Source organism: Panthera onca, chromosome A1, assembly GCF_046562875.1.
Source record: "Panthera onca isolate mPanOnc1 chromosome A1, mPanOnc1 haplotype 2, whole genome shotgun sequence".
Classification (NCBI taxonomy): domain Eukaryota; kingdom Metazoa; phylum Chordata; class Mammalia; order Carnivora; family Felidae; genus Panthera; species Panthera onca.
The window spans coordinates 43,553,342-43,567,901 of record NC_138339.1 but is presented as its reverse complement, the minus strand read 5'-3'; the positions used below and the strand labels follow the sequence as shown (position 1 = coordinate 43,567,901).

The window sequence follows — 14,560 nt, the reverse complement described above, 5'->3', positions numbered from 1 at the left end:
TGTGGCCCGTGGAGAGAAAATATGTTTAGAGGGAACATTGCAATCCAGAAATGTCAGGGCTGAATGACACACAATACCGATGAGGAATCTGAAACCAGAATTCCTCAAGGAAGGGACATTCCTCAATTTCACAGAAGGCTCTGGCTGACCCAGATGGCTGGTCACAGGTCACCAGGAGGCTTCTCAAAGGGAGCCAGGGACACGATCTCTCTCTCTCTGATGCTGAGTCCTGCTACCATCCTAAGTCCCAGTTGGGGACATAGGTGACGGAGGCCCTGCAAGTTGGTATCAGAAGGCAGAGAGGGGAGCATCTGACAGCCTCAGTGTGAAGTGTATTTTTACTCCCTGAAGAGAAAAGGGTCTATGTGCAGGAGTGTGTATTATCCTTTGCACCTGGTCTAGCTCAGGGATTGGTGTTATTCGTCCTATGGAACTTTCTGTGATGATGGAAACATCTGCACAGTCTGGTATGGTAGCCACTTGGCCACATGTGGCTGTTGAACACTTAAAAAGTGGCCAGTGAGACCAAGGGACTGAGTGCAGTGTGGGAAACGGCACTAGACTAGGAGTCAGGAAGTCCCTTCATTTACTCACTTGGAAAGTCACTTCCCCTGTCTGGCCTTCACTTCCTTATCTGTAAAGTGAGGCTGTTGGGCCAGGAGGTGCCCCTAGCATTCCCCATGGGATTCCAATCCGAGGAACACAGAAGCAGCAGAGAACTGGATTCAGTGGACTCTCTCCCTCCCTCACCCCCTACCCTCCATTTCTCATCCCCCTGCTCAGGCTGAACGTGGCCCCATGTGACTTGGCCCTGTTTATTTCTCCAGGCCCAACTCTGTTACTTCCCCCTTGCCTGCTTCAAACTCCATGCTCTACTCAGAGTGAACAATTTTCAGTTCCCTGAATGTATTCTCTCTTTGCATATTCTATTCCCTTTCCTAAGAACACCCTTCCTTGTGCTCTCGCTTTGGCCATTTTCAGGTCTCAGCTGACATGTCACTTCCTCCAGGAAGATGTCCCAGATCCCCCAATCCTGACTAGGTGCTCCCCTGTCCAGGCTCCTGTAGTTCCCTGTATTTCTCCTGCCAAAACACATCTCTACCACACTTTGTTATAATTATCTATTAGCCTCCAGCCCCCAGAGCAATGCTATCTGATAGAACTTTCTGTGATGATGGAAATGTTCTATACGTGTGCAGTCTACCGTGATAGCCACATGTGGCTGGCTGCTGAGTGTCTGAAATGTGGCTAGTGCTCCTGAGGAACTGAGTTATTAACTTACTTAATTTTAACCAATTTATATTCAAATAGCCATGTATGGCTAATAGCTACTGTACTGGACAGGGCAGCCCCAGAGTCTGTGACCTCTGAGTAGGCAGGAAGTGGGTCTGACTGGTCCATTCTTGTATCCTCAGTGGTCTATAATGTTGCTGTTAAGAATAAAGAAACTCTGGAACCTGAAGTGACCAAGAAACCTGAAATGATCCAGAGCCAACCCATCCCCTCTGAAAGCATCTTTTCAGTGGATAATGAACTGAGATCTTATGTTTGTAAAGTACTTGAGAGTTTACAAAGGATGTCAGCAAACCATTTTATTTCAATTACCTTCACAGGAGGCAGGCCCAGCAGGACTCATTACCCCCATTTTACAGCAGGGGATCACTGAGGCTCCGGATGGGGAAGTGAGGCTCAGGAGAACGAGCTGGTTAGTGTAGAGCTGGGCTGCTCCGTGGTGGGTAGGTCCCTAAGGCCCCACTTGACATCGAAATGAAACCCAGCACAGTGGGAAGGAGTGAGCTTTTCCTTCCCTGTGGAGAGTCCACAGACAATGAATGGAAACAGACGGAAAAGGAATGGGAGGTGGGGAGGAGAAAGTGGGCTGGGCATCTGGAGGTTTCCTGAGGCCCTTGGGGGCTGGAATCCCCCACCTCAGGCAAAGGAGGAATTAGCAGTCCAAGGGAGAACCCAGGGGTGGGGTAGGTGGGCAGACCAGGTCGCCCCTGCCCCCCTGCCAGTTCCTGGTCCAGCCACAGAATCATCAGGCCCCCAGCTCCTCCCCAGAACTCCCTCCTCTCCCTGGAATGCTTGGCAAGTGATAGCCAGTCTGGGAAGCGACAGGTGGGGAACCGACAAAGAAGGGCCCTGTGCTCTGCCAGGGGGCAGGATGGGGCCTCAGCTGGGCCTTGTGGGGCTGCCTGGCGGCTGGCTCCTCCGTCTCGGGGAATTCCCCTCCTGCCTAAAAGTCAACCCAGCCCAGCCCTCCTTCCTGCAGAAGCACAGCGAGCAGAGAAGCCTTCACAGGGCGGCAGCCCCCACTGCACCCACCTTCGTCTTCTGCCCCAGGTGAGTGACCCAGCCTGGGCGTCCATGAGCCAGGACAGGGGTGAGGGCTCACTGCACAAGGGTGCCGGGGCCACCAGATCACCCCCCAGCTCTGCGCCAAGAGCCACCTGGCCTCCTACTTTCCTGCCAGCTGGGTTCGGCTGGTCCCTTGTGCCAGCTCCCTCTCCCCGCCCCCCCGCCCCCCCCCCCCTCCAGGGCTTGGGCTCTGGGCCTCTCTCTGCCTCCTTGCCTGGCCTCATTCTCCTCTTGCTGCTCTCCCTCCATTTCTTATTTCCTCTTCCTGTCCCCCTCTTCTTGCCCCCTCCTCAGCCAGTGTTTTTCTCTCTAGTCGCTGCCAGTTCTTCCAAAGGGAAGGAAAAGAAAAGTCGCTTTTTGTCTTACCCTTCCCTGAAGGAAAGGGATTGGGCTCACCAGTGTGAATGTGGATTTGTGTCGGTGTTGAGAATGTGTGTCCATGTTTGCGAGCATGTGTCAGATCTATGGAGGTATATATGCATGGGCCTGAGCGCAAGTTCACAAGCATGTCTGTGTTGGGGAGTGTCTGGGTCATTATGTGAATGTGTGTGTGAATGTGAGCTTTGGAGGGTGAGTGTGTGCGTGTGTATCAGGCACTTTAGTGGTCTACAGCGAGGTAGGAAGAGACCAGGTGGGAGTCTAGCCCCGCCTTCCTTGGGAACACGATGGAAGGCTGGGACCCTCCTTAGCGCTGGGGCAAATGCATCTCTGGAGGGCTCTCTCACCTGCTTTCTCCCTAGGGCTGGCTGGACCCTTCTGCGGTTGAACCTTTAACAGAGGGCCTCAGGCGCTGGGAGTGGGTGAGAGCTGGCAGGCAGTGGTGATACGGCCTCCTCTTTAAACCCCAAGCAGTCCAGATTTTCCAGAGCTGGTCAGAGGCCCAGCCCAGGGAAGTCCCTTGCTAGGAGGAGCAAGAAGCAGAGACCAAGTCCCTGGCACAGCTGCTTCTGGGCTGGAGAACAATGGAGGGGGAAGCAGGAGGGACCCTGGGAGAGGGAGAATGAGAGAGGACACGGGGTGAGGCTGAAGGAGGATGGCTCTCTGGGCCCTGTCAGGGCTTCCCAGGATTAGGAAATGTCTGGTTCCCATGGGGCTGCCTCCCTCAGGGGATGGGCTTGGCTGGCCTCTCTCCGCTTCCAGGAGGGTGACAAGGAGCAAACGTGGATCCGAACCCAGATCTGGCTTGACATGCTGACCTGAAGACAGGGAGGCCCAAGGGAGAGGAGGTGGACCAGGGGAAGCCTGGGGCTCCCAGGAACTGTGGGAGGTGCCTGGTTAGGCCACATATGCTCCGAGGCCGGGAATTTCCCCCAGAGTCACTTGGCTCTTTCCTCTCTGCCAGTGGTGTCCTAGAAACCCTAGTGTGACTGGCAGGCCCAGGGCCGCAGCGGAAACAGCTGGGAGGGAGAAAGAGGAAAACAGGAAAGACCCTGGAGAAAAAGTCAAGAGAAATGCCTTCTAGGCCTGGTGCTTCCCAGAACGCTTTGTGAGGTCTAGGGCAAGTTCATCCTCAGCTCTGGGCCCTGGGCATCGCTGCCTTTAACTCACCCCAGGCCCCGTGGCATCTCGTTCTTTCTCTACCCTATGCATCAGACTCTACACTTCAGGTTATTGGTGAGGAAACAGGCAGAGGGCTATCATGAGGTGTGAGGGCAGGGCTGGGACCTAAACCCAGGTCTGTCTGACTCCAGAGCCCACACCCTAACCCTTGCATGGCATGCATGCTCTTGGAGGAGGGGGAAATCATGAATATGAGATGCTTTAGTTCACCTTAAGGTGTATAATCAATGTGAAAAGTTATGGATATCTTAAAGCCATTCTATCCATCCCTCTGGCAGTTATTGGGAGGTAGACAGAATTAAAAACACTTCTTAGGCCGAGGGTGGGAAGCAGAGACCGTAGGTACTGCCCACTTATTTATTTCTTACCAAAAAATATGATTACCTACGACAATTTCAGTCAACATCATGTGCTCGATGTGCATTTCTCATTTAGCTATCACTAAAATCTCTCTCTCTCGTGTGCACACACCCAATACCAAAAAGCACCTAGAATCCACCGTGGGTTTCATATTCCCAAGATTGCCCTGGGCTATGGAGACAGGAGCCCGGATGGAAGGAGGGGACCCAGACCCAGGATTGCTCTTTTCCTAGTTCATTAGCTGCTCACCTTGACTTTCATTCACCTCTAGTCAAGACCCCAGCTCACAAACTCACCTAATAGAGTGAGGCCGAGTTTGTTGGTTTTGGAAGCTTCACTTCCCATTGGTGGGGTGTGTGAAAATAGGACTGCTCTAGGAGCAGGAGCTGTAGGTCCTAGCCCTGAATATGAACCACAGACTTGCTGTAAGACCTCCAGCAAGTTCCTACCCTTCTCTGGCCCTCAGAAGCTTCATCCCTATGAGAAAAAGGCTGGGTCTGATCCTTTCGAAACAACCCTTTAAGGACTGGCATTTTGAGCTCTGTCTTAGTAGCTGGCAAGCCTCTGGCATAATGCTCAAGAGCATTAAGCGGTTAGGAGTCTGGATCTTCAGGCTCCAGTTACCTGTTGCTGTGTAAGACCTTGCACAAGTCATCTAACACCTCAAAGCCCCAGTTTCATCTGTGAAGTGGGGATGGCAGTGGTAATAACCTCATGGTGGCTGGGAGATACCCTGTTATGTTAAAGTGCAGACCTAGCACATAGCAAACACTCCATAAATGCTACCTCTTAACCTTTTTAATATGCTACCTCCACTCTGCTTTAGAAACTTGATTTGGAGCTTACTCAGGTACGGGTGAGTTTGGGGGTATGTTTTTTGTTTCCCTCAAACGTGGGCTTAGATCTTCCTTCGGGGCAGCCTTACTGGAAGTGGTGCAAGGGTAGGGAGTGGCAGGAAGGAGATTGGGAAGTTTCATGTTTTAAAACAAAACAAAATAAAACACAGGCCTTTGATTCTCCTCTGAGGTAGAGCTTTGTGCCTGTGGTTGTTGTCACTCTGGAAGAGCAAGAGGTTTCCAGCTGCCTGGGTCACTCAGCTTCCGGCTTGGACATCTCCTTCTAGATCTGAGGGTGGCAGGGGGTGCCAGGTGAGGGGTGCTGTTTCCCACTCCACCTGGGGGCTAGGGTCCCATAGAGGATGTGGATGGTGACATGGAACTTGGGGAGGATGCATTCCTGGGTTTAACAGTGAAGTTCTGTCCAAGGTGAGGGGTGCTGTTTCCCACTCCACCTGGGGGCTAGGGTCCCATAGAGGATGTGGATGGTGACATGGAACTTGGGGAGGATGCATTCCTGGGTTTAACAGTGAAGTTCTGTCCAAGGTGAGGGGTGCTGTTTCCCACTCCACCTGGGGGCTAGGGTCCCATAGAGGATGTGGATGGTGACATGGAACTTGGGGAGGATGCATTCCTGGGTTTAACAGTGAAGTTCTGTCCAAGGTGAGGGGTGCTGTTTCCCACTCCACCTGGGGGCTAGGGTCCCATAGAGGATGTGGATGGTGACATGGAACTTGGGGAGGATGCATTCCTGGGTTTAACAGTGAAGTTCTGTCCAGTGCTGGCAATCCATGTTTAGATGCCACTATCATTTTTTTTTTTTTTTTTACTTTAAAAAATGTTTATTTATTTATTTTGGGAGAAATAGAGAGAGGGAGAGAGAATGAGTGGGGGAGGGGCAGAGAGAGTGAGGGAGAGAGAGAATCCCAAGCAATCCTTGCTCAGCACAGAGCGGACTCGGGGCTCGATCTCATGACTGTGGGGTCATGACCTGAGCCAAAATCAAGTTGAGTCAGATGCTCAACCAACTGAGCCACCCAGGTGCCCCAATTTTGCTTTCTGTAAAATTGCCACTATCATTTCTTGAGTGCCTACTGGGTGCAAAGCTTTGGGGTTTACTTGCATTATCTCATTTATCTTGATGATCACCTTAGGGGTAAGGTACAATTATTTTCTCCATTTTTTTAGGGAGGGACTGAGGCTTAGGGAAGCCACCCAGGTAGCAAGTGGTTGAGTAGGGGTTAGAACCCAATTAGTTAAATTCATAGCCTATGGTCATAATGAATGTTGAGTTTGTGTAAGAAAAATCATGATACTGGGAAAACAACATGGTACAGTGGAAAGAGTACACATGACTGGAAATCAAGGTCATGGTTTCCAACCGTGAAGGCATCACTCAATGTACGTGGCCCTGAACAAGTCCTTTACCACACTAAGGTCTTGGTTTCCCTACCTATCAAATAGGGGATTGTGAACAATGGTCTCCATGGCTAATGTGGTGGGATGCTCTGAATTCAAACTAAGACTTAAAAGGAAGGATGGGTGTGCTCATGACCTTGAAGAGGTTAGTTTTCTCACATATTGTAAGTGTGAAAAACTATCCCAAGATTGGAAACCAGGCAAAAAAATGATCATATGACCTTTTTATGTAGTACCAGAGCACTGTCCAACAAGTCCACCTAGGAGTCATCAAGACGCTTTAAGGCATGAAACTATTTGTCTAACTCTCTAAGGTCAGATATTTTACAAAAACAGTTGAAATGGTTTGGAAACAAAACGCAAATAGTTGGAGACTCTTCGTTTTTTAAAGTAAATTTCGGTGTTCATGAGAAGACAAGTTGAGAGAAGAAAGACAGCATTCCAGGAGGAGGCAAATTGGGAAGTGTAGACAAATAGCAAGAAGAAAACCAGTTTGGGGAAGCCTAATGGGTGGTGGTGATGCCTGAGAGCTGCTTATAAACCGTGGGATGGCGATTCTAATCCCCCTGTACCCCACCCCCCATTGGTGACACTCAGTGGTGCTTTGCTTGGCCTTTGCATTCCCTCCCCCCACCTCTTTAAAAATCAGAGCATCTGAGTACTTATCTTCATAATTAAAATGAACCAGAATATTGTTTTGAGAATTTGATAACACTTTCGAAGTAACTTAGAGCATCCCAGAATTTGGAAACGTCTTTGAGGTAACTGAATTTACAAAGCTACAAAGGAGACTCCTTGGATTGGGTCTATATTTGGGTATGCGTGTGTGTGTTTATGTGTATGTTCACACAGTCACAGTTGATTGACAGATCTCTCCTTCCCTAAAATGAGGGCCTGTATGAAATACCTCCCCAAATCCTTTCTGAGGATGAGGGCCTGTCAATGACTAAGTTTTCACCACTTCCGGAGAAAAGGGTCTTTTGCAATCGATTTTTCATAAAGCTATATTTACCCCATGAAAAGAGCTGTCCTTTATTCCAAGTTCAGGTCCTTCCACTTTTTGAAATTAAAACTCTCTTTTAAATAAAATGACGGGCTTAAAAAGAAACAACAACAAAAAAGAGTTCCCACCGTTAAACCAAGCCGCTTCTTAAGGGTCTGGGAAATCCCACAGCTCTTCAGGGGATCTGGCCCCCTTATATGTAGGCACAGTGGGAGGCGGGCTCTGGATTTGCCCACTTGGGTTTGAATCTTGGTTCAGCCACTTACTATCATCTAACCTCTCTGTGCCTGTAAATTTATTTACGGTAAACAAGGGAATAAAACCCATCTCACTAGGGTGGCGTGCGAAGGAAATCAAGTAATTAATGCATGCAAAGTGCTTACAATGTCTGGAGCAGTAAGTATGCAAACAATCTTCTTTAGGGGTCCTCGAATTTGTGGGAACTCTATGAAGTTGTCCAGGAGCGCCCTGGACCCAACTCTGGGGCCCTGAGCTCCAGCTCTGGCTCAGCTCCAGATGCTTACGTGCCTTTTGGCAAGTCCCCTCTCCGCTCGGGTCGGTGTGCCCCTCCGCAGCAAGGAAGCGGTGGGGTGGTCTCTGCGGTTGTTCTCCGCTCTGAAATTCCGGCCTCATCCCGGGCTCCGGGGCTTCCGGCGCGGGGACTGCCGCGAGGGGCTGCCCAGGCTCGGGAGGTCACAGCCCGAGGGGCGGGCCTGCGGGAGTGGGCACCGGCGGCCGCTCGGCTGCTCTCCGCCCCGGACCTCCCAGGGCGGCCGCTGTTTACCTCGTTTCGTCCCACCCCCGCGGCCGCGGGCCCGCCCCGGCGGCGTAGCGCGATTGGGCGAGCGGCCTGTCGATCTCCGGGGACTTTCCCAGGGGTAGGGTGGCCCAGCCCCCGACACTTCCTCGTCCCCGGCGCGGTCCTCCGCCCCGGCCGGGAGCCCGAGGAGTTCTGAGGGCCAGATCCTGGCCGCGGCCCATAACCTGTCCCTGGACCCGGGGCTGGGCGCGGAGAGCGGGGCGCTGTGTCCCAAGACCCCCACCCTCAGGTAAGCCTGCCGGGCAGAGCGAGGGTGGGGCGGAAGGGAGTCCGGGACCCGGCCGTTCAGAGCCTCGGCAGTGACCCGGCACGGAGGAAGGCCCGGCCCGGTGGCCTGGGCTCCTCGGCTTCTGGGCCCCGGCGCGTGAGGCCCGGGTGGCTGGGGTCGGGCCGTGGCGAATCCCTGCAGGGCTCGGAGGGCGGTGGGCGCGCCTGCGCACTGCGTGGGTGAGCGCTGTCTGGGAACAGCGTGCAGGCGAATGTGCGGGGTGTGCAGAGCCGCCGGTTAGGGGACAGTGGGCTGGCGTGGGTCTGTTTACAGTGTGCGAGACCAGCTTGGGAGCAGTGTGCACATGTAAGGAAGAGGAAAATAAGTTATTGGGCGAAGTTATTGGGCGCTTTCCAAGTGCTGATTTAAACCTTTAACATGTTTTAAACTCATGTAATTGTCACATTTCCCCTTAAAATCAGTATTATTATTATCCCCATTTTACAGTTTAGGGAATCGAGGCACTTAGAGATTGGGGTCACACAGCTAGGGAGTTGCAAAGTAAGGAGTTGAACCCGGGCCTTTGGCTTCAGAGTCCCTGCTATTCAGTTTCTTTTGAACGAATTTTGCACACTGTTGGAAGCAACATTTGTGTGCATTTTGCAGGGTAGCCGTAGTGAGTTTCTGGGAGTGATTTTGGATGTGTTTCTACGCGTGGGTGAGTTTTCCACTGTAGGACATTTGTGTGTGTGTGTGTGTGTGTGTGTGTGTGTGTGTGGTGGTGTGTATGGAAGTGGTTGCATTATACATTCATTAATTGTGTGTATGGAAGTGGGTGGGAGTTTTGTGCGACTCAATGAGAGATTGTGTTTTGGTTGGGGGGCCGGATACAGAAGAATCAGCAACATCCATCCCTACTTCCTTGCAGAATGACAGTACAGAGAAATCTGTGGATTCCCAGTGCATCATGTTGATTTCACAGTATCATTAAAATAGAATTTAATCAACATCTATTTTCAAACAGCAGGGTGTGGTAGAGGGGAATTCAGCATCTTATGAGAAGTCAGGAAAGAGGATTCTTTTTTTTTTTTTTTTTTTTTTGTATTCCTGACAACGGATATTGCATTAAGAGGCTAGAACATTTATTAGTACAAGCTCACAGGAATCTCGTGATTAATCTCCTTATTTTACAGCAGAGAGAACTGAGACAGTGAAAATCCAATGGCAGTAACGATGACAGTGTACATTTATGAACACTTACCGTGTGCTGGGCACAGTGCTTCACCTTCAGTATCTCATTTAATCTTTTCAACGGCTCTAACTGCTATTAGCTCTAGTGCCTACTAGTAGCCTCAGTTTTCAAATGAGGAATCGAGACCCCAAAAGGTTAAGATTTGGCCAAGACCAGTAAGCCTTGAACAGCATGGCCCTGTTCTCTTTCCACGGACCAAGGTGTCTGTCCTCTCTGTGTCCTGGGAAAATAGTGTAATCAGGAACTGGCACTTCATGGAAGCACTTGATCATGTCCCCCTGGAAGCTGCAGTTGTGAGTGTCCTGTATTCTACATACTTCTGTGGCCCTGTTTTCCACCACCCCGGGGTGTCCTGTGGGTACCCGTGAGGCTCTCATGCTGAGGGGTGGTGCCTGCCCCTATGCCCACACCAGGTCTTTTGGGGCCCCAGGAAGTTAAGGGGTCTGACTTATACCCTTGACCCTAATGTTGCCTGTGAGTTGGGGTCCAGATGTCCTGGGCTGGATGGGGCCGACCTCATTTGAGCCCCTCACATTTGTAGGAGGCCGTCTGTCTGCCTCTGTCTCTGAGTACTGCTTGGTATTACTTCTGTTTGCACTGCAATTTAGCCCCTGCAGCCTGCTTGTCTTCCCTCCAACACACCAAGCTTGTTCTTGACTCGAGGTCTTTGTATGTGCTGTTCCTTCTGCCTGGAACACCTTTCCCCATTTCTTTACGTGGCTGGTTCTTCCTTATCTGCCAAGTCTCAGCTCAAATGTCACCTCTTTAAAGGGGCCTTCCCTGATCATTCTATGCAAAGTAGCCCCTTTTTTCACTTTCTGTCGTATTACTATTATGTTTTTATGCATTCATCATGCTCTGAAATAATCTTGTTTATTTGCGACTGAGAAAGTATATGTACAGAGCTTAGTGTCTAGAATATAATAATTTTTAGTGTTTACTTGTCTATTGTCTTTCTCTTTTCCCGGGAGAGAAGGATGAGAGCAGGAACCACTTTAGTGCATGTGCATTCTTGGTACACAAGTGTCTGGGGTTCAATGGATGCGTAGAATAAAAGAAACTAGAATAATGGTGCATTTCACCCAGGCGGGGAGATGGGAACACACTTGTCCCCGAAGGGTAGTGGCAGCGTCAGTCGGAGAACCAGAACGTGCTCCCCAAGGGATTTTTTTTTTCTCTCTCTCTGATAGCCAGCACGCTTTTCCTGACCACCCTTGTGCCCAGTGCTTGCAGAGGAACATGATGCTTGGGTACATAAGGAACTAGCTTGGCCGTCCGGGAACTGGCAGTGGAATGCAGAGAAATGTGCTCTGAGCATGTGCCCCCAAGTGCCCGGCATAAGTCTCACTGGAGTGCAGGGCAGTTTGGGGGCACCAGGTGGTCAGGAGGCTTCCGGAGGGAGGTGACTTCAAGGCCGGACTCTAGGAAGACGATGAGAGCAGAGTGGGGCCTGAGCCCCTCTGGAACTTGTAGACTGGGTAGAGGATTGGGGGTAAGGCTTTGCTGGGTTGGGGGAGCTGACCAGCTAGCCCAGGAAAAACCCTGAAGGTCTTGACTACCAGACAGAGAAGTGGTGGTTTCTCCCTTGTTGGCAGCCTTGGGAAGTGATTAGAGCAGCGGGGCTGGCAAACTGTAAGCACGCATGTGGAGCACCTGGGTGGCTTGTTAAACGCATACTGGTCCCTGTACCCCGAGGGGCCGAGGCAGCGGGTCGTGCCCATGCCTGGTGTGGCGCACGGTGGGAACCCCTGGTGGAGAGCGTGTGCTTCAGAGTTTGGCACACCTGAGAGGGTGCAGCCCCTGCCTCCTCATCTGTAAGGCTCTCTGAGGTCAGCGCTGTCTTCTACCATGCTGCGAATTCATGGGACAGCGCAGGGCCGATGTGGGGTAAGTGATCAGTCAGTGCTAGCTGCTGACCTTGTTAGTGATGATCGTCATGAGGATGTTGCAGGGATTTCAGTAGGACAATGATGGAGAGGGTCTGATACTCCATATTTGGGGATAACCGGCCTTAACCCCTCTGCCACTTGTGGACCATGCTGTGTCCTGTCTGGATGGGTCGTCCTCTGCTCTGTGTCAGATGCCTTTCCATCCCTGTTTGGAATAGTGGACACTTACACGCACGCACAGCAGACATCTGGCCTGAAGTCCCTCAACAGCACCTCGCACCCCGGCAGGTGGTCCTTCAGCCTCAGCTTGACCCCATCCCCAGGGTCAGGGAGTGCACTACTGCCTGTAGGCAGCCTCTTCCCATGTTATGGATGGTTTGATTTTGTGGGCACCCCCTGCCCCAGGTGCAGGTTCCCCCGGTCTCACCTCCTTTTCCCTCATTGCCACCCGACCGCTTTGAGGGAGGGCAGGCATGGTTCCGTGTGGGAAGAGGGTGCCCAGCGAGCCCCAGAAAGCCTAGGTCTGCCTCCCCTCTGTGTCCCCACCATCCTGGGCAGCCTTGGGCAGGTCTTCTTCCTCTGCTGGCTTTGGTGTTACTGCAAAATGAAGGCAGTCCACTTGCTGGTATCTTAGAATGTTTTCCTTCAGCCTTAAAAACTCTGTACCCCAGTGACCGGGCTGCCTGCCCTCTCTCTGGCTCTTCCCGCCGGGCCAGGCCTTTCTGGGTCCACCCTGCCCACGCCTCCTTGCTGTACCCCTGCCTGCCCGAAGTGCCTGCTTCTCTTTTCCGCGTCCCTCTTTGAAAGGAGGGTGTCTGGGACCCTCTGGAGAGTTCCCAAAAGGGAGGCTCAGGGAAGCAGGGAGCAGCTCCGTTGGTTCTGCGGAGCAGAGCTCCCCAATCTCCAGAGATAGACCTTGGCAGCCACGATGGCCAGTTAGTTGCAGGAAGTTTTTGATGTTTTTTCCCCATGACTGGCCCAGGACAGTCACTCTTCTGAAAGGAACAGATGACTGGCCTGAGGAACAGCTGGCTCTTTGTCCCCAGGCAGGGCTGAGCTCCTCTCTCCCCAGGGACCTCACCCTGAAGCTGTTCCCTGTGTTCTTGAACACCTACAGGGTGGACAAACCGGGTGGCCTGGCAGATATGTGTGTGTGTGGGGGGGGGAGGGTGGGGGTGCTGTAGGAGTTGTGTCACCAAGGAGTCATACTTAGAGGCCAGAGCTGGTATTTTTAGGGCGGGCGTGGGGGGTGTCCCATGAGTCAGGGGCCTTTGGTTTGGTCTCCACCCACACTGGAGAGTACTCGCTCCACTTTCCACCGACTGACAGGCCATCGTCCTGTGCCTTCCTCGTGGCCAGCTTCATCAGTGGTCTGAGGAACGCTGGTCCCTCTGTCCCCACTTCTGCCTCTGCACGTGTTCCCCCATCCCCCAACCCCTGGGAAGAAGAACAGAGGTCTAAGCATGGCAACACTGACATTTAGAGAATATGAAGGGATCTTTCAGACATAGAAGGTAACGTGCACACACCAGGCACCCACCCATCCGGCTTAAGAGATCCAGATCCTGTACACCTGAAGTTTCTCCTTGATCATCCCCTTTATGGAAGTAGCAAGTGTTCTGATTGAGGGTTTATTCTCTTATGTTTCTCTATAGTTTTATTATACACATATACATCCTTAAACAATATGTAGTAATTTCATATGTTTAAAAATGCTATTCAAATGTTATCATACTGTCCGTATGCATTGTTTTGCCTGATAATTGTGTTTTGCCTAATATCGCGTTTGTGAGATCCATTCATGTTTGTATCTCTGGCTGTAGTTCATTCATTTTCACGGCTGTATTGTATTCCCTGGTATGAACTTGCCCCAGTGTATTCATTTTCTTCTTCATTAGGTAGTTTCCAGCCTTTGCTTCTAGAACAAAATATCTTTGGCTCTTATCTGAGTGGTCTCACCCCTGTCCAGCTGTCCCCTTCCTAGTCACTGTGGCTTCTGCTGGGGTTGTACTTTAAGGTCTGCAAGGAGCTCTGTGGTTCCTAGTTGGTCCTCCCAGCATTTCCACGGGGAGGAACAAGGGTAGTATGTTCAGGGTCAGCTGGCAAGGAACTGAGCCAGGGTTTGAGCCCTCCTTCCACCATATGTAGAGAAGGGAAATTCTTTTTTTTTTTTTTTTTTTTTTTTTTTAGAGAGAGAGAGAGAGCACGCATGCAAGGGAGGGGCAGAGACAGAGAGAGACACAGAATCGGAAGCAGCCTCCAGGCTCTGAGCTGTCAGCACAGAGCCCAACACGGGGCTCGAACCTACAAGCCGTGAGATCATAACCTGAGTCAAAGTCGGACATTTAAACTGACTGAGCCACCCAGACGTCCCCGAGAAGGGAAATTCCTACAGGTTGTCCCCTTCCCCCTTGGAGGGGTAGTTACAGAGTTGGAGAAAGCCTTCATTGGCTAACCAGCTTTGGGCATATTGGGGACTGGGAGACAGAAGGCCAGCCAAGTTCCTTTTGTCTAAGGGTGGACCTGGTGCCCTTTGTCCCCATGGCTGATAGTTGAGGCACTCCTTCTGGGCCAAGTGATGTCCCAGCCGCTGGGATGGAAGCTGGCTTCTAGGCGCGGAGTGTGTGTACCTGTGGATCACAGGAGCTGAGAGGAGGCACGCACGGGATGGAAGGAACATGGGCTGGGGTTGCTGGGGCTGCTCTCTCAACCCCTCTTAGGAAGCTTTCGGCAGCAAGGAGTACAGGGTGGGACCAGTGATAGATGATCAGGTGTGGGTTCTGCTTTGTCCTTTGGCAATCGTGTGGCCTTGAGCCAAGCTCTGCACCTGTCTGGACTCTGCTTCCTCTCCAGCA

The 14,560-nt window shown here is 51.6% G+C and overlaps 1 protein-coding gene across 4 annotated transcripts in view; it reads left to right on the top strand.

The window, feature by feature from the left end:
• Nucleotides 1-8,413: 8,413 nt before the first annotated feature.
• The window catches only part of TNIP1 (TNFAIP3 interacting protein 1), a 46,916-nt gene continuing 40,769 nt past the window's right edge, over nt 8,414-14,560 (top strand). For 3 of the 4 annotated variants that reach the window (XM_060634743.3, XM_060634742.3, XM_060634739.3), the window contains exon 1: nt 8,451-8,585. The gene's annotated coding sequence lies outside the window, so the exon portion shown is untranslated. Of the gene's footprint in view, nt 8,586-14,560 lie in introns of all 4 variants that reach the window. The other variant, XM_060634744.3, reaches the window with a different exon arrangement.